Source organism: Trachypithecus francoisi, unplaced genomic scaffold (genome assembly GCF_009764315.1).
Source record: "Trachypithecus francoisi isolate TF-2019V2 unplaced genomic scaffold, Tfra_2.0 Lachesis_group6, whole genome shotgun sequence".
In the NCBI taxonomy this organism is placed as follows: Eukaryota; Metazoa; Chordata; class Mammalia; order Primates; family Cercopithecidae; genus Trachypithecus; species Trachypithecus francoisi.
Window position 1 is genome coordinate 56,833,219 of NW_022681471.1, and position 26,574 is coordinate 56,859,792.

The window sequence follows — 26,574 nt, forward strand, 5'->3', positions numbered from 1 at the left end:
GCTGGTTATTCTGGTTAAAAAATCCTGCAATGTTTTATCATGGTTCTTAGCTTCTTTGCAATGCATTAGAACATTGTGAACTCCTTTAGCTCAGTGAAGCTTGTTATTACCCATCTTCTGAAGCCTACTTCTGTCAATTCATCCATCTCAGCCTCAGCCCAGTTTTGTGCCCTTGCTGGAGACATGTTGCAATAATTTAGAGTAGAAGAGGCACTCTGGCTTTTTGAGTTTTTGGTGTTTTTGCATTGATTCTTTCTCATCTTTATGGGTTTGTCTACCTTTGATCTTTGAGGCTGCTGACCTTGGGATGGGGTTTTTGTTGGGTCTTTTTTATCGATGATGTTGTTGTTACTTTCTGTTTGTTTTTCTTTTAGCCGTCAGGCCTCTCTTCCATAGGGCTGATGCGGTTTGCTTGGGGTCCACTCCAGATCCTATTCATCTGGGTTCCTCACACACCTGGAGGTATCATCAGTGGAGGCTGCAGAACAGCAAATATGGCAGCCTGTTCCCTTCTCTGGGAGCTCTGTCCCGGAGGGACACCAACTTGATGCTGGCTGGAACGTTCCTCCACAAGGTGTCTGGAGACCCCTGTTGGGAGGTCTCACCCAGTTAGGAGGAAAGGGATCAGGGACCTGCTTAAATAAGCAGTCTGGATGCCCCTTAGTGGAGTGGATTTGCTGTGCTGGGGTGAATCCCCCTCGTCTGGGCTGCCCTTACTCTCCAGAGCCAGCAGGCAGAAATGACTAAGATCGTTTATACATGATATCATGGCCGCCCCTCCTCATAGGGGCTCCTCTCCGAGAGATCAGAGTTCTGTCCATAAACCCCTGGTTGGGGATGCTGAAAATCCCACAGGAGTCTCCATCCAGTGAGGAGGAATTGGTTGGGGTACCGATTAAAGAAGCAGTCTGACCTCGAACTGTTCCAGCCACTGTGCTGCACTGTGGGGGAATTGCTCCAAGGCTCTTTTCCTTGCTCCAGACAGGTGATCAGGTCTGGCTTAGAGATAGCAATACCATTTCTTGGCTTCCAGGAGGTCCTTGCATCCTTGCTGTGGATCTCCCAATACCTGCAGGTCACAAGGTCACAAAGGCTCTGCCTCTAGAAGCAGAGGATGAACAGCAATGAAGACAAGACCTGGAGCTCTTGCTGTGGGGAGACACCAGTTTAAGCATTCATGTATGCCACCTAGATGCTACTGAAGTTTCTTTGCCTATGGGTGGCCATTAACTGTGCTGTCATGTGGGAAACTCCCATCTGAACTGGGGCTTTACGATTTTTGTTACTTTTATTCGAACATGGACTGTGTCCCTGCCTGGCATCTGGTTTTGCATTGGCTGGGCCTGCCCTGAAGGATGCTTATTTAGCACCCCTCTGAGCTGCTGGGATCCCACAACCCTGCAGACAGACAGCTATTTTTATTTTTGTGGGCTCAGTAATAACATTCTTTTCGTCATTTTTTATTGTGTTTATTTGGATCTTATCTCTTTCTTCTTTATAGTCTAAATAGCAGCCTATCTCACTAATTTTTCAAGAAACCAACTCATGGATTTGTTGATGTTTTGAATTTTTTTGTGTGTCTTGATTTCTTTCAGTTCAGCTCTAATTTTGGTTATTTCTTGTCGTTTGCTAGCTTTGGAGTTGGTTTGCTCTTGCTTCTTTAGTTCTTTTGATGTTGGTATTAGGTTGCTCATTTGAAATCTGTGTAATTTTTTTAGGTGGAAATTTCATGCTATAAATTTTGCTCTTAACACGGACTTACTTTTGTCCCAGAGATTCTAGTATGTTGTATCTTTGTTCTCATTAGTTTCAATTTTTTTTTTTTTTATTTCTGGCTTAATTTCATTATTTACTCAAAAGTCATTCAGGAGTAGATTTTATAATTTCTTGTAATTGAATGGATTTGAGTGATTAAAAGGATACAAACTTTAAGTTGTAAGATAAACAGTTTCTAGGTATAAAAGATACAGCATCAGTGGTGATATGATTTGAATGTGTCCTCCAGATTTCATTTATTGGAAACATAATCCTCATTGTGTCAGTTTTGAAAAGTAGGGTGTTGAAGACATGATTGGATCCTAAGGGCTCTGCTCTCATTAATTGGTTAGCCCATTAATTCATTAATGGATTAATGAGTTATCATGGGAGAGGGACCTGTGGCTTTATAAAAAGAGGAATAGAGACTTGAACAAGCATGTTAATATGCTTGGCCCTCTCATTACGTGATACAGTGTATCAACTTGAGATTTTGTACAAAGTCCTCAACAGCAAGAAGTTTCTCACCAGATGCAGCCCCTCAACCTTGGACTTCTCAGCCTCCATAACAGTAACAAATAAATTCTTTAAAAAAAAAATAAATTGCCTGGTTTCAGGTATTCTATTAAAAGGCAACAATAAACTGACTCAGGCAGGTGGTGATGGATGTGTTCATGTGATTTTGGTATTATTACACAATGTTTATGTACATCGATTTATTGTGCTCTGTACTTTCATATATACAATCTTCGTCAATTTAATATTTAAAATTTTTATGTTAATTACCTCCCAATAATTATGCTTTACTTTTATGCAGATTCTTTATAAACGACCTTCAGACCCAGATTTAGTTTGTTTGCTTACCCATTCATTCACAGAATATATATTACATTGTCTTGAAGAATCAGAAGGTTTGGCAGAATGAGACCTATATTCTCAAAAAGCATTGATTGTTGGAGCTCAGTAGTGGCTGCCATCATTAAATCCAGCTGGGGCTCTTCGGTTTACCTCAATTCCTACCACTCCCTGCAGTTTCCATGATTCTAATGCAGAAAGTCAGCTGCCATAACCTCCTGCTTGGACAATTACTTTTCTCTCAATTGACACATTTAAATAATCTGATTTACATAGCCTGCCTGGATTTTTCATGTATCTGACTTTGTGACCACATGGTTTAGGCCAAAGCCTCTATTTTAGAGATACTTAAGTCCAGGGAGGTCAAGCAATTTGTTCATGGTCTTACCGCTTATAAACATTAAAATTTAGACTAAAATCTGAATCCTAGCTCATTGTACTTGTTTGTACCTTATTCCATTGTGCAGTTAGGCATATGCAGCACATTGTGATTTTTTGACTAGAAGATATTACGTCCTCCCTTGTCAGTGATTTCTCTTTTTTTCCTCTTCCTCCTCTAGACAGAGAAGAAAACCTCTTCTCAGTTGTTGATTATTATAGTCTGGAAGAGTCTTATTTCCTTATGCATGTTCTATTATCCATGAATATACCATAGATTCTGTCAAAAAAAAAAAAAAATGCTGGTTCTTTATGGCAAAATGAGCTATATAACAAGACTTTTGGGAGAGACTGAGTTGTTGGAGTCTCTATTATCTTCCATATTGGATTTGTGCTTCTGAGCCTTCCATAATCTGAGACCCAGATCCCACCAGCTATGATTATGACTGGCATCTTCATCCTTGCTCCTCTTGAAAACACAAGGCAAATATCCCTGCCCATTTCTTCTAATAATACTTCTAAATATAAAGGTTCCCAATTTAAAATTTTGTAAGGTCTATTATCATGCACTAAGATTGGTCCTGTATATCTTTTCAATATAAATAGAAATAACTTATACAATTTACATTTCATATGGATTTTGCTTGTTTACCCATTAGTTGTTAATATTTTCTAATTTCACAAGTTGATTCAATGAAGCAGAGTTGAAGAGACATTTTTATTTGTTCCAAATTATCATATTCAGATGTCTACTCAGAATACATTTACCAGTAAGGGTCAATATTTCAATTTAAATAGATTTGGATTTTGAGGTCCAATTAAGTGTCCATTAGTTTTGGATCAAGAATGAAACAAATGTGTCTTAGTCAGAATTCCTTCACAACTTGGGGATCTATAACGGCTTGGGATCTGTACCTTCATTTCCAAGTGTTGTAGTGTTATTCTGAGAAATTTGGTTACTAGAAGCAGAGATTGAGTAAAACATCCTTAGTAGGCACTGGGGAAATAAGAATCTGCTAACATTTAGTCTACATAATTATCTTGTTTCATTTCTGTAAATACCAAGGATTGTACTGCCAAAAGTGTGTATGTATTTTAGATAGCTGTTAACCACAGAAAGAGAATATCAAATTGGCATATGTCTGGAATGCTACTGGTTCTTCCAGAAATTTGCTAAATGGGAAACAGAAACTCTCATCTTATTTAACTTAAATACAATAACCTACACAAACATAACAGTGCCTGGGCTTACAAAGTAGATGCTAATCAATGAGCCAGTCAATTCAAAATGTATTAGTCAATTCATATAGGATTCAATATACTGAACATTGACATTAAATGTTGCTATTTTAAATTATTCACTACTAAGCCAAATTATAAATTAGCCATAGACTCAGAATCATAGGATTTGGGTTGCTAGAAATATAATTTCTTAACTCCCGAGGGAAGAGTTTATATTGTCAGAAAGAGAGTTTGAAATATAACAAAAGGGTAAGGAAAATAACAAATATCATTTTTCCAACAGAGAGCTGATTAAGGTTGAACTCTGTATACCTGAAATACAGGGATTAAGAAAATTGGGCTTAAAAATGGTTACGACAATTTTCCTCATTGTTTTTCCTCAAAGGATTAATGTATAGTTTTTATTGCTAAAAGTATTCAAGAAGAGAAGTATCAGTGTCTACAACTACGTCTAATCACTTACCTGAGGGCAAGATACAAGATCAGATGACTTGAAAAACTGAGGCAAAATAATTGTCCCTTCATGGTCCTCACACATCTTCTTTCTTTGGAAAAGAAAATTATTTGTTAAATTGGAAGACCATGATGAGGTACGATATCCTGACATCACAAATACTAAAAGCAGCAACTTTCAAGTAGCAATTTCTTCTACATTTCAATTGTTAATCTGTGACAACATACCCTCAAATCATGATTTTCCATGTATGTTTTTATGAGTTGCTAACTGCAAGTTGATACGTTCTAAAAATAATTTTTAAAATTGTAAGCAGGAATATTTTAAAAACATAATGAGTTCATGTCCTTTGTAGGGACATGGATGAAGCTGGAAACCATCATCCTCAGCAAACTAACACAGGAACAGAAAACCAAACACTGCATGTTCTCACTCATAAGTGGGAGGTGGACAATGAGAACACATGGACACAGGGAGGGGGACAATCACACACTGGGCCTGTGGGGGGTTTGGGGAAAGGGGAGGGAGAGCATTAGGAAAAATACCTAATGCATGCGGGGCTTAAAACCTAGCTGATGGGTTGATAGGTGCAGCAAACCACCATGGCACATGTAAACCTATGTAGCAAACCTGCACGTTCAGCACCTGTATCCCAGAACTTAAGATACAAATAAATAAAATTAAAATTAAAATTAAAAAAAAAGATAATCTCACTATTCATCATGTGATAACTGTAAAAGCCTTGGTTTGCTTCTTTACATATTTTTTTTCTATGCGTATGTTGTATGTGCACATGGACATATATTACAGTTTAACAAAAAATGGAATCATAGTCTAGGTAGATTTCTATCCTGGTATTTTCATTTAAGAATATATCATAAAGATTTTTCCATGGCACAGGCAAACATGTTTTTCACAGCTGCATAATATTTCTTCGCCATACTTTATGCACTCTTTTATTGTTGGAGATTTAGGCATTTTTTCTTTTTTTTTATTTTTTATGTTTTTAGATGGAGTCTCACTCTGTCGCCAGGCTGGAGTGCAGTGGTGTGATCTGGGATCGCTGCAACTTCTGCTTCTGGGGTTCAAGCGATTCTCCTCCTTCAGCCTCTGGAGTAGCTGGAACTACAGGCGCGCACCACCATGTCCCGCTAATTTTTGTATTTTTAGTAGAGATGGGGTTTCACCATGTTGGCCGGGATGATCTTTATCTCGTGACCTTGTGATCCACCTGCCTCCGCGTGCCAAAGTGCTGAGATTACAGGCGTGAGCCACTGCACCAGGCTGATTTAGGTTGTTTTTAATTTATCGGCATTATAAATAGTACTACAGTGAAGTTCCATGTTATACACATTTTTATCCACAAATGCTTAGTTCCTGAGGATACATTTTTAGAAGAAAAATTACTAGGTTACAGTTATAGGCAATTTTAAGATTTTGATATATAAAACCACATTGCCCTTCAGTAACATTTTGATTTAACTCTAGTACCAGCAATGTATTTTCTCTGCACCTTATTCAGAGCTAGAATACGTGCATGTATATATATATATGTGTGTGTGTGTATATATATATGTGTATATATATATGCACATATATATATACTTTTCGCTGTTGGAATGTGTGATAGACAAAAGTAAAGTTTTATTTTTTTTAGTGTCTTGTTAATCATTGTTATAACCCACTAGGACATTAAACTTTGGGTAAGTTCTCCAACCTAGTTGTACTGCACAGATCCTGAAACACAATGCTAGAAATGTCAGGGTGATGTTCTTAGATGGTGGTCTTAGGCTCTGGATTCAAAAATTACAGATTCTTAGAATGAGAAGAGACTTTAGAGGTTACATAGTCCAATTTATAACCCACTGTGGGGAAGTTCTCCACAATATTCCTGACAGGTAGTTAATCCAGCTTGAATTCAGAATCTCACTACTTCATGCAGCAGCACATTTATAGAAATGTAGTATGTAGACTAGAAAGGACCTTGGAGATTGTGTAGTCTCCCACCTTCTGTTGCCTAAAGCTACACAATTATTATATTTAGGGGAAAAATCAGAACTAGAAGTCACCTCTCTGGATTTCTAGCAGGGCTGCCGTGTAAAGTTGCTCAGGCTACAATGCAAGTGGTGCCACCCTGGCATTATGCAACATAGTATACCCGATTCCCAGTCTCCACTACATTATGCTTTAGTGTAAGCCCCTCTTATAACATTGGCTGTCCTTTTTCGGGTATTGCTTTCTTACACATTTCCCCTTAAAATGCGTTAGCCTGAATTTAGTATAACATTCAAGAAGTGGCTCACCAGAGTAAAGGGACATTATCATGTTGTTGTTGTGATTGTACTGGAAGTGGAATCTACACTGTTGTTACTGCAGCATAACTCAACATTTCACTTCTTGACAGCAGCTTTACACTATAATACAAGTCATTCAGTCTTTTAGTAAACTAAAACACCTAGATCATTTTGGTTTCGACAACAGAAATTTATTTTCTCACAGTTTTGAAGGGTAGAAGTCCAAGGTCAAGGTACCAGCATCGTTGGTTTCTGGTAAGGGCTCTCTTTCTGACATATAAATGGCTGCCTTCCCACTGTGCTCTCACATGGCAGAGAGAGAGAGACCTCAAGCTTTCTGGCATCTCTTCATACAAGAGGAAGACACCATAATCCCATAATAAGGGCTCCATGCTCATGACCTCATCAAAACCTAACTACCTCCCAAAGGCCATCACAATGAAGGTTAGGGTTTCAACATATGAATTCTTTTTGGAGAGACACAATTCAGTCCATAGCAATATCCTATACTACTAAGTAGTGCTGTTTGCCTAGGTACTGATTTTATATATATTTCTGTTAGTTAAACCTTGGTAATTTCATCTCCTACTTTCTTGAACAGAACGCAAATTACTTGAGCTTAGGGAGTTAAACTTAGGTAAGATGAACTCAGCGCTCTATTACAATAACCTCCTTGATAATCTGATTTCAATTTCCTCTTCTCAATTTTTGTTCTGCCTTTTCCAGTTGGAAAAGCAGTTTACTTATTCGTTAGTCCACCTGGCTGATTCTGATTTACTTCTAGAAATGCTATTCAATTAATTCTTTCTACCTAATGACTGTAATTCTCATTGATCTCATTGACCAGAGGAAAAGTTATGGACCAGAGTTAACAGTTCAAAAAATGATAAAATGATAAAAAATATTTTTGTTACACGAAATATAGTTGAACACTTTTCTTTTTTTCTTTTCTTTTTTTTTTTTTTTGACACTGAAGGTCAAGATAGACCCAAGTCTTTTAGACTACTGAAAGTCCCAGTCCAAAATTGGAGTCGTTGACATTTGACAGAGCCAGGAACGGTCATACAGGTGTTAAGGCACACTTTAATTTTTTTTTTTTTTTTTTTCCTGTAGATTGTCCTAGCATTTTCTTCAAGCCTGTAATAGATGAAATTATATTGTTCACTTATAAGCCTCCTTAGTTTTTAGCTTGGTTCCAAAGACTGTCTTATTTTAAAATCTTAGTGCCAATTATTAGTACTTATATGCTGCATTATTTTCAGTGTAGAACATTTTTAAATACATGGAAAACCATACATTCATACACATATTCACACACGCAGGCCTGTGTGCAGACACAAACACATAAACACACACACCGTTTCCATTTTTTTTTTTTTTTTCACTTTCATGTTGTTATTTCCTACTGTGTAGGCCAAAGCTGAATCCAAGCTAAGTTTTGAGGGCTATCTTTGGTTCCCTTCTGGCTCCTATTTACATAAATATCACTGTTTACTTTTACTTGTCTTATCTAGGCAACTGTGTCCTCGTATTACCCAGAGACTCTCATAGATTTCAATATGAATCTACTTTCCTTGCTCAGTAAAAACTTTGTTTCTTTTCTCTCATCAAAATGTATCTGTTCTCCTCATTCCAAGCTTTTTCGTTTTTCATTGCTATTCCTAGATAAACTGTATAGATGTTTAACTGTTCATAGTTTTATTCTTTGTATGCAATATATTTTTACTTAAATTGGGACGTCCTTAAGATACTACCTTAACTAAAAAGAATTTCTCTGATGGCAGGGAGGTCAGGCTCTATAGTAGAGAAGGCAGGCATTTCTTTGGTGCCTAAGTTTGACTCACTAAAGTCTTTTTCCAAATCTAGCACATTCACCTTTACTACAGTAAAACAAACAAACAAACAAACAAAACAAAACAAAACAAAAACACTCAATGGTAAGAAGTTAGAAATGGAAAGATAGAATTAGTATGATTGATAAGAGAGGATGATAGCATACTTGTAGAAGGAAAATGCTCTTACATATAAATTTTTTGATGTGTAACCCATGTCAGCTATTAGTTATCTGCCTGATTCCAAAAGGCATTTGCAAGAGAGCAGGGATTAGGAAAACATCACTTTTTAGATACGCTGGCCAGTTTGAATTTTTCTGAGTCCTAGAAGAAACAATGACTCTTGGTTTGAACTTTTTTTTCCCAATAAAGCAGAAGAGATGTGGTAGCATCTAAGGAAACAGAAAGGAGAACATTAGGATATATTCACTATTTGCTGATGACTTGCAGGTAAGAGATCTTTATGCCCTTCACTCAGATTTTACCTCTAGATTTAAAAGCTGAAATGTGAAGTTAAAAGTGACTTAAATTGGCCAAGGAAATATTTAATGGCTAATTAAAATAATACCAAGGAACCTTACTTTTACTTGATGTTTTTACTATTAAAATAATGTGAACTATCACTGATTGAAGAAAAACAACTCCAAATCATACGTTACTGCTTTGGTTGCCAACAAATTATGTTACGTCTATGAAAAGCCTGATTCTTAAATAAGGCTTTAGTTGTTGATAGATTTATGAAAGTAAACACTGGGACAGCTGTGTATCTCAAATGGGAATTAGGCAGTGAGATTGGGCCTTGCACAAGCTGTTGCTCTTTCCTAGTCTACCCTGCCTTTCTATTTAGAGCAATGTATGCAGGCCGATGTAGAGAAAGTAAAATGAAAGTATTTCCTTGCTTCAGAGTAGACATACACTTGATACATGTTTATGAAAGGAGAAAATGAAGGGAGAATGGATGGAAATATGGAGCAAAGGAAGGAAGGAAGGAATGACAGCAAGTAGGTAGCAATGCAATAGAGTCTAAATGAGAACTAAACTTTGATTATTTCCTCTTTAACATTTGTTTCAATAATGTGCTGTAGAACATCTCAATGTTTTCTCAATGAGATGCTTGTGCTCTTTTAACCTAATGAAATAGGAATACTTTTGTCAGTCTTATTTATTTTTTAAATGTAACGTAACAATTATTTTAGTTATTATAATTATTTAGATTTAGTATACCAATTCAGACTATTCACCCATCAAATCTTTCAATAACCTCACCCAGCAGAGGTCCATGCTATGCCTTATTAAGGGAGAGAATGGACCAAGCACAGTCATAACTGGGGGTTCATATTGAAAAAATTAAAATGCAGTTAACCAAATATAACACATTTATCAACAGCATGAGGAAATTCCTTTTTGATCTTAAGGCTAATTAACAGGTTTCTTAAAATAGAAGCATTTCTTACAGTTATTTCCATGATATCACATAAAGTATAACTTAACTTAAAAACAAGATTGTCTGTACAAAGATGCCATTACATAATATTTGGTGATCTCTTAATAATAAATTTCGTAGGATATCTACTTGCTTAGAAAATAAAGCTATTGTTTTTTAAATAAACTATACTTCTCTTTACTTTTCTAGTAATTCTTCTTGCCCTTGTGGAATGCATAATGTTGTTTAACTATAAACAATGCTTGAGGTTAAATAGCCAGATGCTATTTTAATTGATACAACACATTAGTTTCAGAGCATCTTTGTTTTCATTTGATTTTATATAATTGAGAATTAGTCATTAAAAATGAATAAACATGTCCTCAAATAAACTTATCAGAGTCAAAAGAAATTTAGAAATAATCCCTACCCACAAGGAGTTTGTAGTACACATTTGTGCTTTGTGTCAGTCTTGTACAACCAGCTTGAAGATTTAAGAGGGCTGTTTTTTGTAGTGGTTAAAAATTTAATTATAGGTGTCAATTATCCACTATCTACTTTCTGTCTATATGGGATATGTACCTATCCTGGACATTTTATGTAAATACAATTATACAACATGGGACCTTGTATGACTGACATCTTTCACTAAGTATAATATTTTCAAGGTTCAACCATGTTGTGGCACATGTCAGTATATCTTTCCTTCTTTCTGCTAATATTCTGTTGTTTGGATTTTTAAAATCTGTACATCAGTTGATGGGCATTTGGGTTGCTCACACCTCTGGCTATTATGAATAATGGTGGTATGACCATTCATGTACAAGTTTTTGTTTGGAGATATGTTTTCAAAACTTTTGGGAATTGCTGGGTCCTATGGTGATTCTATATTTAACTTTCCACAGTGGCTGAAGCATTTTGCATCCCCACCAGAAATGTATAATGTATGAGGGCTCGACTTTCTACACGTTCTCACTAAGTCGTGTTAATATCTGTCTTTTTTTTTTTTTTTTTTGTGATAGCCAACTAGTGGATGTAAAGTGGTCTCTCATTGTGGTTTTGATTTGCATTTCCCTGATGGCTAGTGATGAGCATATTTTTGAGCAATATACAAATTGCTCATTTGTGTATCTTAAATGTCTATCCAAGTCCACTGCCTATTTTAAAAACTGAGTTATTTGTGTTTTGTTGTTGTTGTTATTGTTGTATGCTATAAGAGTTCTATATATTCTGGATACTAACCTTTATCAAATATATGATTTCCAATTTTATTTTTCATTCTATACATGGTCTTTTCACATTCTTGATGGTATCCTTTGGCACACAGAAATTTGCATTTGGATCAAGTCCAAGTTATCTATTATTTCTTCTATCACTTGTGCTTTTGTCATCCTATCTCAGAAACTGTTCCCTAATCCAAGGTTATGAAGATTTACACATACTTTTTTTTTCTAATGGATTTTGCTGCTATAGTGAGATCTATGACCCATTTTGTGTTGATTTTTGTATATGGTGTGACATAGGAGTCCAGTTTCATTTTGAAATTGACAAGTGCCAGTCCTTCAACTTTATTATTATTTTTCAAGTTTAAATGATCTTGACTCTTCTGTGTTACTTGCATTTCCATATGAATTTTAGGATCAAATTGTCAATTTTTGCAAAACATATTATGTTGGAAGTCTCTCTGGAATGACATTGAATTTGTAGATTGTTTTGGGTAATATTGCCATTTTAACAATACCAACTTCTGTTATATACACATATGGGATGTCTTATTAATTTGTGTATGCTTTCATTTCTTTCAACATATTTTATAGTTCTCAAAATATATGTTTTGCATTTGTATTGTTAAATTTGTTCCCAAATATTTTATTTTTTATGCTACTGTATATGGAATTTTTAAAGTTTTATTTTTGGGACATTCGTTGTTAGTGTATAGAAACAATTCATTTTTATACATTTATCTTTTTTCCTGAAATCTGTCTGAACTCACTTACCACCTATGATTTTTTTTTTAACAGATTACTTATGACTTTCTATATACAAAATTGTGTCATTCAAATAAAAGAGATAGTTTTACATCTTCCTTTACAGTCAGGATGCCTTTTATTTATTTTCCTTGCTGAATTTCTCTGGATAATACCACCAGTAAAATACTGACTAGAAATGGTGAAAGCAGACAACCTTTCCTTCTTTCTGATCTTAGGGGAAAGCCATCAGTCTTTCACATTAAATAAAATGTTGTCTATTCATTTTTCATAAGTGCCCTTTATCAAGCTGAAGAACATTTTGTTCTAACTTGTTGAGTGTTTTACACATAAAAGCCTGTTGAATTTTGTCATTTTCTTCTGAGTCTATTGAGATAATAATACATTTTTAATATACTATTTTAAGAGTGTTTTTAGATTACAGGACATTTGTAGGAAAGTACAATGCATTCCCATATATTCCTCTTCCCTCCATACATAGTTTCACCTATTATTAACATCGTGCATTAAGTTGATACATTTGTTACAATTGATAAACCACTACTGATATACAATTCTTAAATAAAGTTCATAGTTTACATTAGGTCTCCTTTTGTGTTGTACATTTCCATGGGTTATGACAAATGCGTACTGTCATGTGATTATCATTATAGTATCATACAGAATGCTTTCACTACCATCAACATTTCATGTGCTCCACCTGTTTATTCATCCATACACTCCTCTCCTTCTGTTCTCAACCATGATTTTTTTTACTGTCTCTATAGTTTTGCATTTTCTAAAATGACATATTGTTGGAATCATACAGTATGTACCTTTTTAAGACTGACTTCTCTCAGTTAGTAATATGCTTTTACCTTTCCTTCATGTATTTTCATGACTTGGTAGCACATTTCTTTTAATTAATGAATAATAGCTTATTTTATTGATGAACCACAGTTTATCTGATCCCCTATTGGAGGACATCTTGGTTGCTCCAAGTTTTAGCAATAAAAAGCTGACATGAACACAGTATGTGGAAATTTGTTGGCATATTTTTTCAACTCATTTGGTTATATACCAAGAAATATTATTGCTAGGTCCTATGATAAGCCTATATTTAGCTTTACAAGAAACTGTCAAACTGTCTTCCTAAGTGGTTATATTATTTGTGTTGCCCCAGAAATGAATGAAAGTTTCTATTTGCTTCACATCTTCTCCAGCATTTGGTGTTGCCTGTGTTTTGAATTTTAGCCATTGTAATAGTAAGTGTGCAACACAAATGTTACGAGATATGTGTTTTGTAAATATTTTCTCCCAATCTGTGGCGTTTCTTTTCATTCTATTAGTGTCTTTTCTAGAGGGGAAGTTTTTTATTTTAATGAAGTCTAACTTATTATCTTTTCTCTTTCATTTTTACTGTTTTTAGTGCCATATCTAAAAAGTAATTGGCAGACCCAAAAGTCATTGCCAAACCAAATCGCTGATTTTTTTCTTATGTTTTCCTTCAATGTTTTACATTTTCCATTTAGGCCTATGAACAACTGAATATCACTTTTTGTAAAATATATAAGCTCTATCTAAATTCATTTATTTGCATGTTGATGTCCAATTGTTTCAGGACCACTTGCTGAAAAGACTGTCTTTTCTCCATTAAAAGTAAACTATTTGTTTTTATTCTTTTAACATATTCTTTATGATATTAATATTGATCAGTTTTTGGATATTAACCCAACCTGTCATTCCTGGAATAAATTCCACTTTGCCATTGTATAAAATCATTTTTCTATGTTGCTACATTTGTTTTGCTAATATTTTGCTCAGTTTTTTGCATCTATACTTATCAAAGATGTTTTTGTCTCATTTCCTTTTGATTTTTTTTTTTTCTGCTTTTGATATGAGGGTATTGGCTTCATTAAATGGGTTAGAAAGTGTTCCCTTCTCTTAATGTTTGGAAGAATTTGCACAGGATTGATGGCAATTCTTTAAATGTTTGCTAGAATTCATCAGTGAAGCCATGTGGGGCTGTTCTTTTTATAAAAAAAATTTTTTTTTGGATTACTAATTGCATCTCTTTACTTGTTACAGTTCTATGAAGATTGTCTATTTCTTTTTGAATTGAGTTTGATAATTTCTTTAAATACTACTTTTTATAATATTCTATTATAGTTCTGTTCTTTCCATAAGTCAATAGTAATGTCCCACCTTTCTGTCCTATTCTGGTAGTTTGAGTCCTCTTACTCTGTGTTTTTCTGAGGAACACTCTAGGTAAAGGTTTGTCAATTTTTTAAATCTTGTTACAAAACCAGTTTTTGACTTCATTGATTTTCTTTATTGTTTTCCTTTCTCTATTTTATTCATTTCCACCATAATCTGTATTATTTTCTTCCTTCTGTTTACTTTGTATTTAGTTAGCTTTTCTATTTCCAGTTTCCTAAGATGGAAGATTACATTATTGAGTTTAGATCCTCCTTTTTTTTTTTTTTTGAGATGAAGTCTCCCTCTTGTCCCCCAGGCTGGAGTGTGATGGCGCAATCTTGGCTCACTACAACCTCCATCTTCCGGGTTCAAGCGATTCTCCTGCCTCGGCCCCCCGAAGTAGCTGGGATAACACCTGCCACCAAGGCTGGCTAATTTTTGTATATTTAGTTGAGACGGAGTTTCACCACGTTGGCCAGGCTGATCTCGAACTCCTGACCTCAGGTGATCCACCCGCATTGGCTTCCCAAAGTGTTGGCATTACAGGTGTGAGCCACTGTGCCCAGCCCCTTCTTATTTTTTAATGTAGGCATTTACACCTATAAATTTCTGTGTATGCATGACTTTAGCTGGATTCTATAATTTTATTTATTTATTATTTATTCATTCATTTATTTATTCATTCATTTATTTATTTATTTTACTTTACGTTCTGGAATGCATGTGCAGGATGTGCATGTTTGTTACATAGGTATACGTATGCCATGGTGGTTTGCTGCACCTATTGACCCATACTCTAAGTTCCCTTCACTTGCCCCCCAACTCCCAACAGGTCCTGGTGTGTGTTGTTCCCCTCCTTGTGTCCATGTGTTCTCATTGTTCAACTCCCACTTATGAGTAAGAACATGTATTTGGTTTCCTATTCGTGTGTTAGTTTGTTGAGGATGATGGTTTCCAGATTCATCCATGTCCCTGCAAAGGACATGATCTCATTCCTTTACATGACTGTGTGGTATTCCATGGTGTATATGTATCACATTTTCTTTATCCAGTCTATCATTGATGGGTGTTTGATTTGCTTCCTTGATTTTGCTATTGTAAATAGTACGGCAATAAACATACGTGCGCATATGTCTTTGTAGTAGAATAATTTATATTATTTTGGGTATATACCGAGTAATGGGATTGCTGGGTCAAATAGTATTTCTGGTTTTAGATCCTTGAGGAATCACCATACTGTCTTCCATAATGGTTGAACTAATTTACATTCCCACAAACAACGTAAAAGTGTTCCTGTTTCTCCACAGCCTCACCAACATCTATTATTTCTTGACTTTTTAATAATTCCTATTCTGAGTGGCATGAGATGGTATCTCATTGTGGGTTTGATTTGCATTTCTCTGATGGCCAATGATGTTGAGCTTTTTTCATATGTTTGTTGGCCACGTACATATGAAAAGTGTCTGTTCATATCCTTTGCCCACTTTTTGATGGGGTCATTTGTTTTCTTTTCTTGTAAATTTGTTTAAGTTCCTTGTAGATTTTGGATATTAGACCTTTGTCAGATGGGTAGATTGCAAAAATTTTCTTTCATTCTGTAGGTTGCCTGTTCACTCTGATCATAGTTTCTTTTGCTGTGCAGAAGCTCTTTATTTTAATTAGATCCCATTTGTCAATTTTGGCTTTTGTTGCAATTGCTTTTGGTGTTTTAGTTATGAAGTCTTTTCCCATGCCTATGTCCTTAATGGTATTGCCTAGGTTTTCTTCTGGTATTTTTATGTGTTGGTTTTACATTTAAGTTGTTAATCCATCTTGAGTTAATTTTTTGCATCAGGTGTAAGGAAGGGGTCCAGTTTCAGTTTTCTGCATATGACTAGCCAGTTTCCCCAGCACCACTTATTGAATAGGAGATCCTTTCCACATTGCTTGTTTTTGTCAGGCTTATCGAAGATCAGATGGTTATAGATGTGTGGTTTTATTTCTGAGGCATCGGTTCTATTCCATGGGTCTATTTGTCTGTTTTGGTACCAGTACCCTGCTGTTTTGGTTACTGTAGCCTTGTAGTATAGTTTGAAATCAGGTAGCATGATGCCTCCAGCTTTGTTCTTTTTGCTTAGGATTGTCTTGGTTATATAGGTCTTCTTTGATTCCACATGAAACTTAAAGTAGCTTTTTCTAATTCTTTGAAGAATGTCAATGGTAGTTGGATGGGAATAGCAATGAATCTATAAATATCTTTGTGCAATATGTCCATTTTCACAATATTAATGGTTCCTATCCATGAGGATGGAATGTTTTTTCATTTGTTCATGTCCTCTCTTACTTCCTTGATATGTGGTTTGTAGTTTTCCTTGAAGAGGTCCTTCACATCCCTTGTTAGCTGTATTCCTAGGTATTTGTTTCACTTTGTAGTGATTGTGAATGGGAGTTCATTCATGATTTGGCTGTCTATTTGTTTAATGTTGGTGTATAGGAATGCTTGTGTGTTTTGCACATTGATTTTGCATCCTGAGATTTTGCTAATGTGGCTTATTGGCTTAAGGACTTTTAGGAGTCAGGATGCGGTTTTCTAAATATAAAATCATGTCGTCTGCAAATAGAGACAATTTGACTTTTTCTCTTCCTGTTTGAATACCCTTTATTTCTTTCTCTTACCTGAAACTCTCAATAAACTAGGTATTGATGGAACATATTTCAAAATAATAAGAGCTATTCATGACAGACTCACAGCCAATATCATTGAATGGGCTAAAGCTGGAAGCATTCCCTTTGAAAACCGGTACAAGACAAAGATGCCCTCTCTCACCACTCCTATTCAACATAGTATTGGAAAGTCTGGCCAAGGTAATTAGGCAAGAGAAAGAAAGAAACGCTATTCAAATTTGCTTTTATTTTTATACATCTCAAAATATTTTCCAATATCCCTTATGATTTAACTATTAGATATTTAGGAGTACCTTGGTTACCTTACACATATTTATGAGTATATTAAATTTCTTTCAATAACTGATTTCAAATTTAATTGCATATGAATATACTTTTTAATGCATATTCTTAAAAAATTAAACATTAAGGAATATATATTTTTATGATTTTATTTTTTTTTAATTTATGGAAGACTATTTTACACCCAAAATACTTACAGAATATTCCATGTACTTAAGAATTTGTGTTGTATTGTTGGGTGGAACTACAGGTTTCTGCTAAGTCTATATGGTTTCTAGTTTTCTTCAAGCCTTATATTTCATTTTTGATCTCCTGTGTAGTTCTATTCATTTCTGAAAGTGGGATATGGAAGTCTGCAATGATTATTGTTGAATATATTTCCCACTTCAATTCTGTCAAGTTGTGCAAGTCTAATTATTTTTCAAGAAAAAAAGCATGTAAAGTATCTATGTAATGCATTTAAAAGGTGAATAAGTGAATGAAGGAATGAGTGAATGAATAAATAAAAAGCATAACAGTGGCTGAAATTTATTTTTCAGTTACACTTGATTTGTTACCCTTCTATTTCAAAAATTATATTGAATTCTTGTGCCCAAAGATTTAATCACAATCAATGAAGAGTGGATTTTTAAAAAATTAAACTCGTGTTTTAGATACCGGGGTACATAAGCAGATTTGTTACATGGGAACTTTTCACCCAGGATGGTGACATAGTACCCAACAGGTAGGTTTTCAACCTACGTCTCCCTTCCTATCTTCACCTGCTAGTCATCTACAGTGTCTGTTGTTCCCATGTTTACGTCCATGTGTGTTCAATGGTGAGCTCCTAATTAAAAGTGAGAAGATGAGTTATTTGGTTTTCAGTTATTGTGTTATTATACTTTGAATAATAGTTTCTAGCTAAGTCTATGCTGCTGTAAGATATAAGATTTCATTCTTTTTATGACTTGTAGTGTTGCATGTCGTATATGTACCATCTTTTTTCTTTTTTTATCCAATCAGCTGTTGATAGGCACATGGGTTGATTCCTTGTTTTGCTATTGTGAATAGCTGTGATGAACATATGAGTGCATGTGTCATTTTGGCAGATTGATTTATCTTCGTTTGGGCATATACCCACTAGTTGGAATGCTGGGTAAAACCCTAGTTCAACTTTTAGTTCTTTGAGAAATCTCCAAACTGTTTTCCACAGTGACTGAACTAATTTAATTCCCACAACAGTGTATGAGCATCCTTTTGCTCTAACAGCCTCATCAACATGTGTATTTTGACTTTTATATAACAGTTATTCTTACTGCTGTGAGGTGGTATCACACTGTGGTTTTGATTTGCATTTCTCTGATGATTAATGATGTTAGGCATTTTTTTTTCCCATATATTTGTTGGCTGCTTGTATGTCTTATTTAGAGAAGTGTCTGCGCATTTTCTTTGCCAACTATTTTATGGGTTTAGTTTTGTTATTATTTATTTAGTTAAGTTCTTTATAGATTTGGAGTAGTAGTCCTTTGTTGCATACATACTTTGTGAATATTTCCTACCACTCTTGTAGGTCGTTTTTTTTGTTTGTTTGTTTGTTTTTGTTTTTGTTTTACTCTGTTGACAGTTTCTTTTGCTGTGCAGAAACGTTTTAGTTTAAATAAGTCCCACTTGTCAATTTTTGTTGTCATTGCAACTGCTTTTGAGGACATAGTCATAATAATTTCTTTGCAAAGGTCAGTGTCCAAAAGGGTATTTGCAAGATTTTCTTTTCTAGGATTTTTATTGTTTGAGGTCTTAAATTTAAGTTCTTAGTCTACGTTGAGTTAATTTTTGTATATGGTGATAGGTAGGGTTCCAGTTTTATTCTTCTGCGTATGGTTAGCCAGTTTTCCCAGCACCATTTATTGAACAGAAATTTCTTTTTTTTTTTTAATTTAATTTTTTTTTTTATTATACTTTAAGTTCTAGGGTACATGTGCATGACGTTTATATCATGTATAACTCCCCAATGCAATCCCTCCCTCCTCCCCCCTCCCCATGATAGGCCCCAGTGTGTGATGTTCCCCTTCCCGAGTCCAAGTGATCTCATTGTGCAGTTCCCACCTATGAGTGAGAACATGCGGTGTTTGGTTTTCTCTTCTTGTGATAGTTTGCTAAGAATGATGGTTTCCAGCTGCATCCATGTCCCTACAAAGGACGCAAACTCATCCTTTTTGATGGCTGCATAGTATTCCATGGTGTATATGTGCCACATTTTCTTAATCCAGTCTGTCACAGATGGACATTTGGGTTGATTCCAAGTCTTTGCTATTGTGAATAGTGCCGCAATAAACATACTTGTGCATGTGTCTTTGTAGTAGAGTAATTTATAATCCTTTGGGTATATACCCAGTAGTGGGATGGCTGGGTCATATGGTACATCTAGTTCTAGATCCTTGAGGAATCGCCATACTGTTTTCCACAATGGTTGAACTAGTTTACAATCCCACCAACAGTGTAAAAGTGTTCCTATTTCTCCACATCCTCTCCAACACCTGTTGTTTCCTGACTTCTTAATGATTGCCATTCTAACTGGTGTGAGATGGTATATCATTGTGGTTTTGATTTGCATTTCTCTGATGGCGAGTGATGATGAGCATTTTTTCATGTGTCTGTTGGCTGTATGGATGTCTTCTTTTGAGAAATGTCTGTTCATATCCTTTCCCCACTTTTTGATGGGGTTGTTTGTTTTTTTCTTGTATATTTGTTTGAGTTCTTTGTAGATTCTGGATATTAGCCCTTTGTCAGATGAGTAGGTTGCAAAAATTTTCTCCCATTCTGTAGGTTGCCTGTTCACTCTGATGGTAGTTTCTTTAGCTGTGCAAAAGCTCTTTAGTTTAATTAGATCCCATGTGTCAATTTTTGCTTTTGCTGCCGTTGCTTTTGGTGTTTTAGACATGAAGTCCTTGCCCATGCCTATGTCCTGAATGGTACTACCTAGATTTTCTTCTAGGGTTTTTATGGTATTAGGTCTAACATTTAAGTCTCTAATCCATCTTGAATTAATTTTCGTATAAGGGGTAAGGAAAGGATCCAGTTTCAGCTTTCTACTTATGGCTAGCCAATTTTCCCAGCACCATTTATTAAATAGGGAATCCTTTCCCCATTTCTTGTTTCTCTCGGGTTTGTCAAAGATCAGATGGCTGTAGATGTGTGGTATTATTTCTGAGGACTCTTGAACAGAAATTTCTTTACCATTGCTTATGTTTGTCAACTTTGTCAAATATCTGTTGGTTATAGATGTGGCTTTATTTCTGAGTTTTCTATTCTGTTTTCTTGGTGTATTGTCTGTTTTTGTACCAGTACTATTTTGGTTACTGTAGCCTTGCAGTATAGTCTGAAGTTGGGTAATGAGATGCCACTGGTGTTCTTTTTGCTTAGAAACGCTTTGGCTATTTAGAGTCTGTTTTTGTTTCCCATGACTTTTAAAATACTTTTTTTTTCTAATTCTGTGAAAAATGACATTGGTAATTTGATAGGGACAGCACTGAATCTGTAGGATGCTTTTGGTAGTATGGTTATTTTAATGACAATTTTTTCAATCCATGAACATGGAAATTATTTTTGCTTATGTCATCTATGATTTATTTCAGCAGTGCTATTTGTTCTATTTGTAGAGATAGTTCACATTCCTGGTTATATGTATTCACAGATATTTTATTTTATTTTTTTTGTGGCTTTTGTAGATGGATGGTATTGCTTATTTTGTTCTCAGTTAAAACATTATTGGTGTATAGAATGCTACTGATTTTTGCATATTGATTTTATACCCTGAAATATTATCGAGGTCATTTATCAGGTCTAGGGGTCTTTCAGTAGGATCTTTAGGTGTAGATCATATCCTCAGTGAAGAGAATAATATGACTTTCTCCCTTTCTCTTCCTTTCTTTCTTCCTTTCTTCCTTTCTCTTGCCTGCTTTCTCTGGCTAGGACTTCCATTACTATATTGAATAAGAGTGATTAGAGGGGGCATCCTGTCTTGCTCCAGTTTTCAAGGAGAATGCCTCCAACTTGTGCCTATGCGGTATGATATGTTGGCTGTGGCTTTTTCATAGATGGCTCTTAAAACTTTCAGTTATGTTTCTTCAATGCCAAGCCTGTTAAGGGTTTTTATTATTAAAAGATGTTGGAATTCACAAAAGCTTTTTCTGTGCCTATTGAGATAATCATATTGTTTTTAGTTTTAATTCTGTTTATGTCTTGAATCACATTTATTGATTTGCAGATGTTGAATAAGGCTTGCATCCCAGGAATAAAGCCTATGTGATTGTATTGCATTAACTTTTTGATGTCCTGCTTGATTCGGTTTGCTAGTATTTTGTTGAGGACTTTTGCCTCTGTGTTCATCAGGGATATTTGGCCTGAAGTTTGCTCTTTTCACTCTGTCTCTGCCAGATTTTGATGTTAGACTGATACTGGTTTCATGGAATGAATTAGAGAGAATCCCTTCCTTCTCAAATTATTGGAATAGTTTTGGTATGACTGGTACCAGTTCTTCTTTGTATGTCTGGTAGAATTCACCTTTGAATCCATGTGTTCCAGGGCCTTTTTGATTAGTAATTTTTCAAAATTACCTTTTCAATTTTAAAACTTTATATTTGTCTGTTCAGGGTTTCATGCTCTTCTTGATTCAATCTTGGGAGATTGAATGCATCAATTCGTCTATATTTTATAATTGGGAATGCATAATTCCCAAAAATTCCCAGTGGGAATGCATCAATTTCGTCTATATTTTATAATTTTTGTGCATAGAGTTCTTTGTAGTGTTCTCTGAGGATCTTGTGTATTACTATGGGATTAGTTTTTATTTCACCTTTGTCACTTCTTATTTTACTTATTTGGATCTTCTATATTTTTTTCTTTGTTAATCTATCTAGCAATCTATCAATCTAGGTTTTTATTTTGAAGAACCAACTCTTGGTTTCATTGATCTTTGTATGTATTTTTGCATCTCAATTTTGTTAGTTCTTCTCTCATTTTATTTACTGCTTTTCTTCTGCTGTATTGGGGTTGAGTCATTCTTTTTTTTGAGTTCCCTTAGGTGCATAGTAGATGTTAATATGAGAAATATCTAACTTTTTGATGAAGGTGTTTAGCACTGTAAACTTTGCTGTAAACACTTCTTTAGCTGCATCCCAGAGATGTTGGTACATTTTGTCCCTATTTTCATTATTTTCAAAGAATTTTTATTTCTCCCTTGATTCCAATGTTCACACAGGAGTTATTCAGAAGGAAGTTACTTAATTTCCATACATCTGTGTAGTTTTAGATTATTTTCATGATATTGATTTTTATTTGTATTGCACTGTGGTCCAAGAGTGTATTTGGTATGATTTGGATTTGTTTTAATTTATAGAGCCTGACCTTATGGCTGAGCATGTGGTTGATCTTAGACTATATTCCATATGCAGATGAGAAAAATGTATATTCTGAGGTTGTTAGGTAGAGTTTTTGGTAGGTGTCTATTAGGTGCAGTTGATCACGTGTTAAGGTTAAATCCAGTTTCTTTGTTAGTTTTCTGCCTCGCTGATCTGTCTAACAGTCTCAGTGGGATGTTGATATCTCCTAATATTAATTTGTCACTGTGCAAATCTTTTTCTAGAATCTAGAATACTTCTTTTATAATCTCCATGCTCCAGTGTTTGGTGCATATATATTTAGGATAGTAAAGTCTTCCTGTTGGGATGCACCATGTATTATTATGTAACGTCCTTCTTTGTCCTTCTGAATTTTTATTGGTTTAAAATCTGTTTTATCTGACATAAGAAGAGCAACTTTTTCTCTATTTTTGTTTTTCATTTGCATGGTAGGTCTTACTGTATCTCTTTGTGCCTGTCAGTGTCATTACATGTGAGATGGGTCTCTTGAAGACAGCAGATGGTTGAGTCTTATCCTCCTATTCAGATTTCCATGCTGTGCCTTTTAAACGTTGCCTTTAGTCTATTTTCTTCAGGGTTACTATTGATAGTGAGATTCTGATCGTGCCATCATGTCATCAGCTGGTTGTTATGTAGAGTTGATTGTGTGATTGTTTTATAGCATCTGTGGGCTATGTGCTTAAGTGTGTTTTTGTGGTAACAGCTGTCATTATTTCAGTTCCATGATTAGCACTCATTAAGAACCTGTTGTAAGGCTGGTCTTGTTAAAATAAATTTCCTCTGTGTTTGCTGGTCTGAAAAATATTTTACTTTGTTCTGACTTATGAAGCTTAGTTCAGTGCAATGCAATTCTTGGTTAGAATTTTTTTTTTTTCTTAACAATGCTGAAAATACACTCCCAATGTCCTCTGGCTTCTACGTTTTCTGCCGAGAAACCTGCTGCTGGCCTGAATGGGGTTCCCTCTACGTGATTTCACACTGTTCTCTAGTTGCCTTTAATAATTTTGGTTTTGTGTTGATCATGATGAATCTGATGACTCTTTTGGGGATAGTCATATTGTATCTAGTATCTAGCTGGGGTTTTCTGTATTTCTTAGATTTGTGTGTGAACCTCTCTCTAGCAAGATTAGGAAAATTTTCCCAGACCATATCCTGAAATACATTTTCCAAGGTATTTATTCTCTCTCAGGAATGACAATGTATTGTAGATTTGGTCTCTTTGCGTAATTCCAAATGACTCAGAGGTTCTGTTCGTATTTTAAAATTCATTTATCTTTATTTTTGTCTAAGTTGATTTGAAGAACTGATCTTCAAGCTCAGAGTTTCTTTCCTCAGCCTGGTCTACTCTGTTGTCAACACTTCAGATTGTATTATAAAATTCTTGTCGTACACTTTTCAGCTCTGGGCATTATATTTGGTTCTTTCTTAAAATGGCTATTTTGTATTTCAGTTCTTGGGTTGTTTTACTGGATTCCTTGGATTGGGTTTCAACTTGCTCATGAATCACACTGAGATTTCTTGCCATCAATGTCAGTCATTTTAGTCTTTTCTGACTGGTTAAAAACTATTGCTGCAGAGCTATTGGACTCATTTGGAGGTATAGAGACATCTGGCTTTTTGAATTGCCAGAGTTCTTGGGCTGATTCTCTTCTGGGAGGATTGGTGTTCCTTTAATTGTGGTATAAGTTGAGTATAATCAGTTGGGCTCATTTCTGGATGTTTTAAAAGGTCCAGGGCTCTGTGTAAGGCCTTTATTTGTGGCTGAATATTTTTCTCTCGGTCTCACAGAGGTGTATGTTAGCCAAGCATTTTTGAGGTCCTAATTTGTGCTGTGATATGGTAGATGGTGCTTACGAGTAATGGCTGGTAGACAGGCTGTTTCTCAGCTGCATGGCTCCTTTGATATTCCTCAGTTTTGTAGCTATGCTCTGTGGTGTACTGAGGAGAGAGGTGACCCGTTCACCAGGTCCACACCTGGGCCTTAAGGTAGCCCCCTCTAATCACTGACACTGCACCTACAGTTATTTGGTTAACTGTTCCAGTCTGTGGAGCTCCCTTGGGCAGAGGCTGTAGCTGGGAGATAAGCCACACCTTTTCCCTGATGGCCCTGTTGAGGGAGGCATGCCGTACTCCTGTGGCAGCCCATGAGCCCATAAACTCATCCCTCTTAGTGTCCTGAGAGTGTGGGTTGCATTTCTGCTCAAATTCTTGCCACAGATCTGGCTCGGTATACCCAAACTGTTCACTATAGTCCTGGGGTGAACTCAGGCTTTTTTTTTTTTCCTCCCCAGCTTTTAGGCAGTAGAAGCAGGGACCTTGGCAGCAATGGCAGAGTACCTGTTACTTGACTGTGGGATTTTGTCCTAGAGAAACACAGAGCCATGGCCAATTGGAGTGATCAGCTAGCGTTGGCGCAGTTGCACTGTTTGCTGAAGCTAGGTGCCTTGCCTGATGAAGAGCGGAGTGGTGGGAGCTCATGGGGAAGACAGTCTGGCCTCTTCTCCATAGGGTAGCTTCAGGATGCTAAAGGGGTGAGCAAAGTAATTAGGCTCTTTGTTTCTTTCCAAGCCCCAGAGCAGCAAGAATGGTTACTGCAGTGGCAGCAGGTGGCAGAGGGTTTGTCGATTTCTACCCCAGAGAAACAGTGCCACAGCGGATCAGAGTGATTAGCCAAAGGTGGGGTGACTATGCTGCAGGTCAAAGCCAGGAGGCCCTGCCTAGCAAATAACAAGGGCATCAGGGTCTCGCTGGGAATACAGTTTGGCCTCCTATCTGTTGGACAGCTGTTGGGTGCTATAGGCATGCAAAAACAAACAGGCTCTTTGTTTCCTCCATAGCCTTGGGGGAGCAAGGGCAGGTAGTACTGCAGTCCCAATGGCAGAGACCCTGTGAGTTGTCTCTGGGAGCCCTACCTCTGCAAAACACGGGGCTGTCACTGACTGAAGTGATCACATGGGGGTGGGGTGGCTATGCTGGTAACCACAGCATGACCACACCATGAGGCCCTGAGCTGTGAAGAGTAGCACAAGCTGGGACCTCCCTGGAAAACAGTCTGGCTGATTTTCCATGTGGAAGCAGCAGCATGCTACACGCCTGTGGCAGTTCTTGTGCTTGAGGCCTACTAGGACAGTTCTTGGGCTCTTCCCTCCCTCCCCAGCCTGAGGGCAGCAGGGGTGGGGACTGCAGCAATGGCAATAGCAGCAGGCCTGTCAACCATCTCTGGGAGCTCTGTCCCAGAGAAACGGAGGGCTGGGATCAGCAGGAGCACTTAGGTGGGGGTGGGGGTGGCCAGGCCACTGGACCTTGCCTGGCAACGTGCAGTGGAGGCAAGGACTACAGACAATCTGCCCCTCAGCACTGTGGATGTGGCTTCTATCCTAGAGACGCACAAAAGAGCTTGACCTCCCTTGTTGGCAGGGCTGTGGCAGCTGGTCCAGGGGTTCTCAGGGATCCAAGGCCCATGCGGCCCTTCATGGGCTTAAGCAGTGGTTTTATCTAGACTAGAGATAGCTCTCTGTGTCAGTATGGTGACTGTGGGGTCAGAAGGGATTCCCTGTGCCCAGGATTGCAAAGGTCCATGGCAAAACTGTGGGTCTCTGGGGGCTCTCACTCACCCTTTCCCCGCCCTAGGCCAATCCTGAATGGGTGACTGTCTTGCCTCGCTCCTCTCTGTTCTCCATGGGTTACCATGGCTTCCTTTATGAATCCCGGGTTACCATGGTTTCCTTTATGATCCCAATGTGGCCTCCTAGAAGAGTCACTTAAAGAGCTAGTGTTTACACCCTACTCTGTTCCTCTCTGTGAGAGCAGCACACACTAGATGCTTTAGTCAG

The 26,574-nt window shown here is 36.5% G+C and overlaps 1 long non-coding RNA gene across 1 annotated transcript; it reads right to left on the reverse strand.

Moving 5' to 3' along the window:
- Positions 1 to 4,690: 4,690 nt before the first annotated feature.
- Positions 4,691 to 26,423, reverse strand: LOC117078072. Its single transcript, XR_004434917.1, has 3 exons — positions 26,356 to 26,423; positions 25,079 to 25,264; positions 4,691 to 4,775 (listed from the first exon to the last, which is right to left on the reverse strand). It is a non-coding gene; the product is annotated as an uncharacterized LOC117078072 (long non-coding RNA).
- Positions 26,424 to 26,574: the final 151 nt, after the last annotated feature.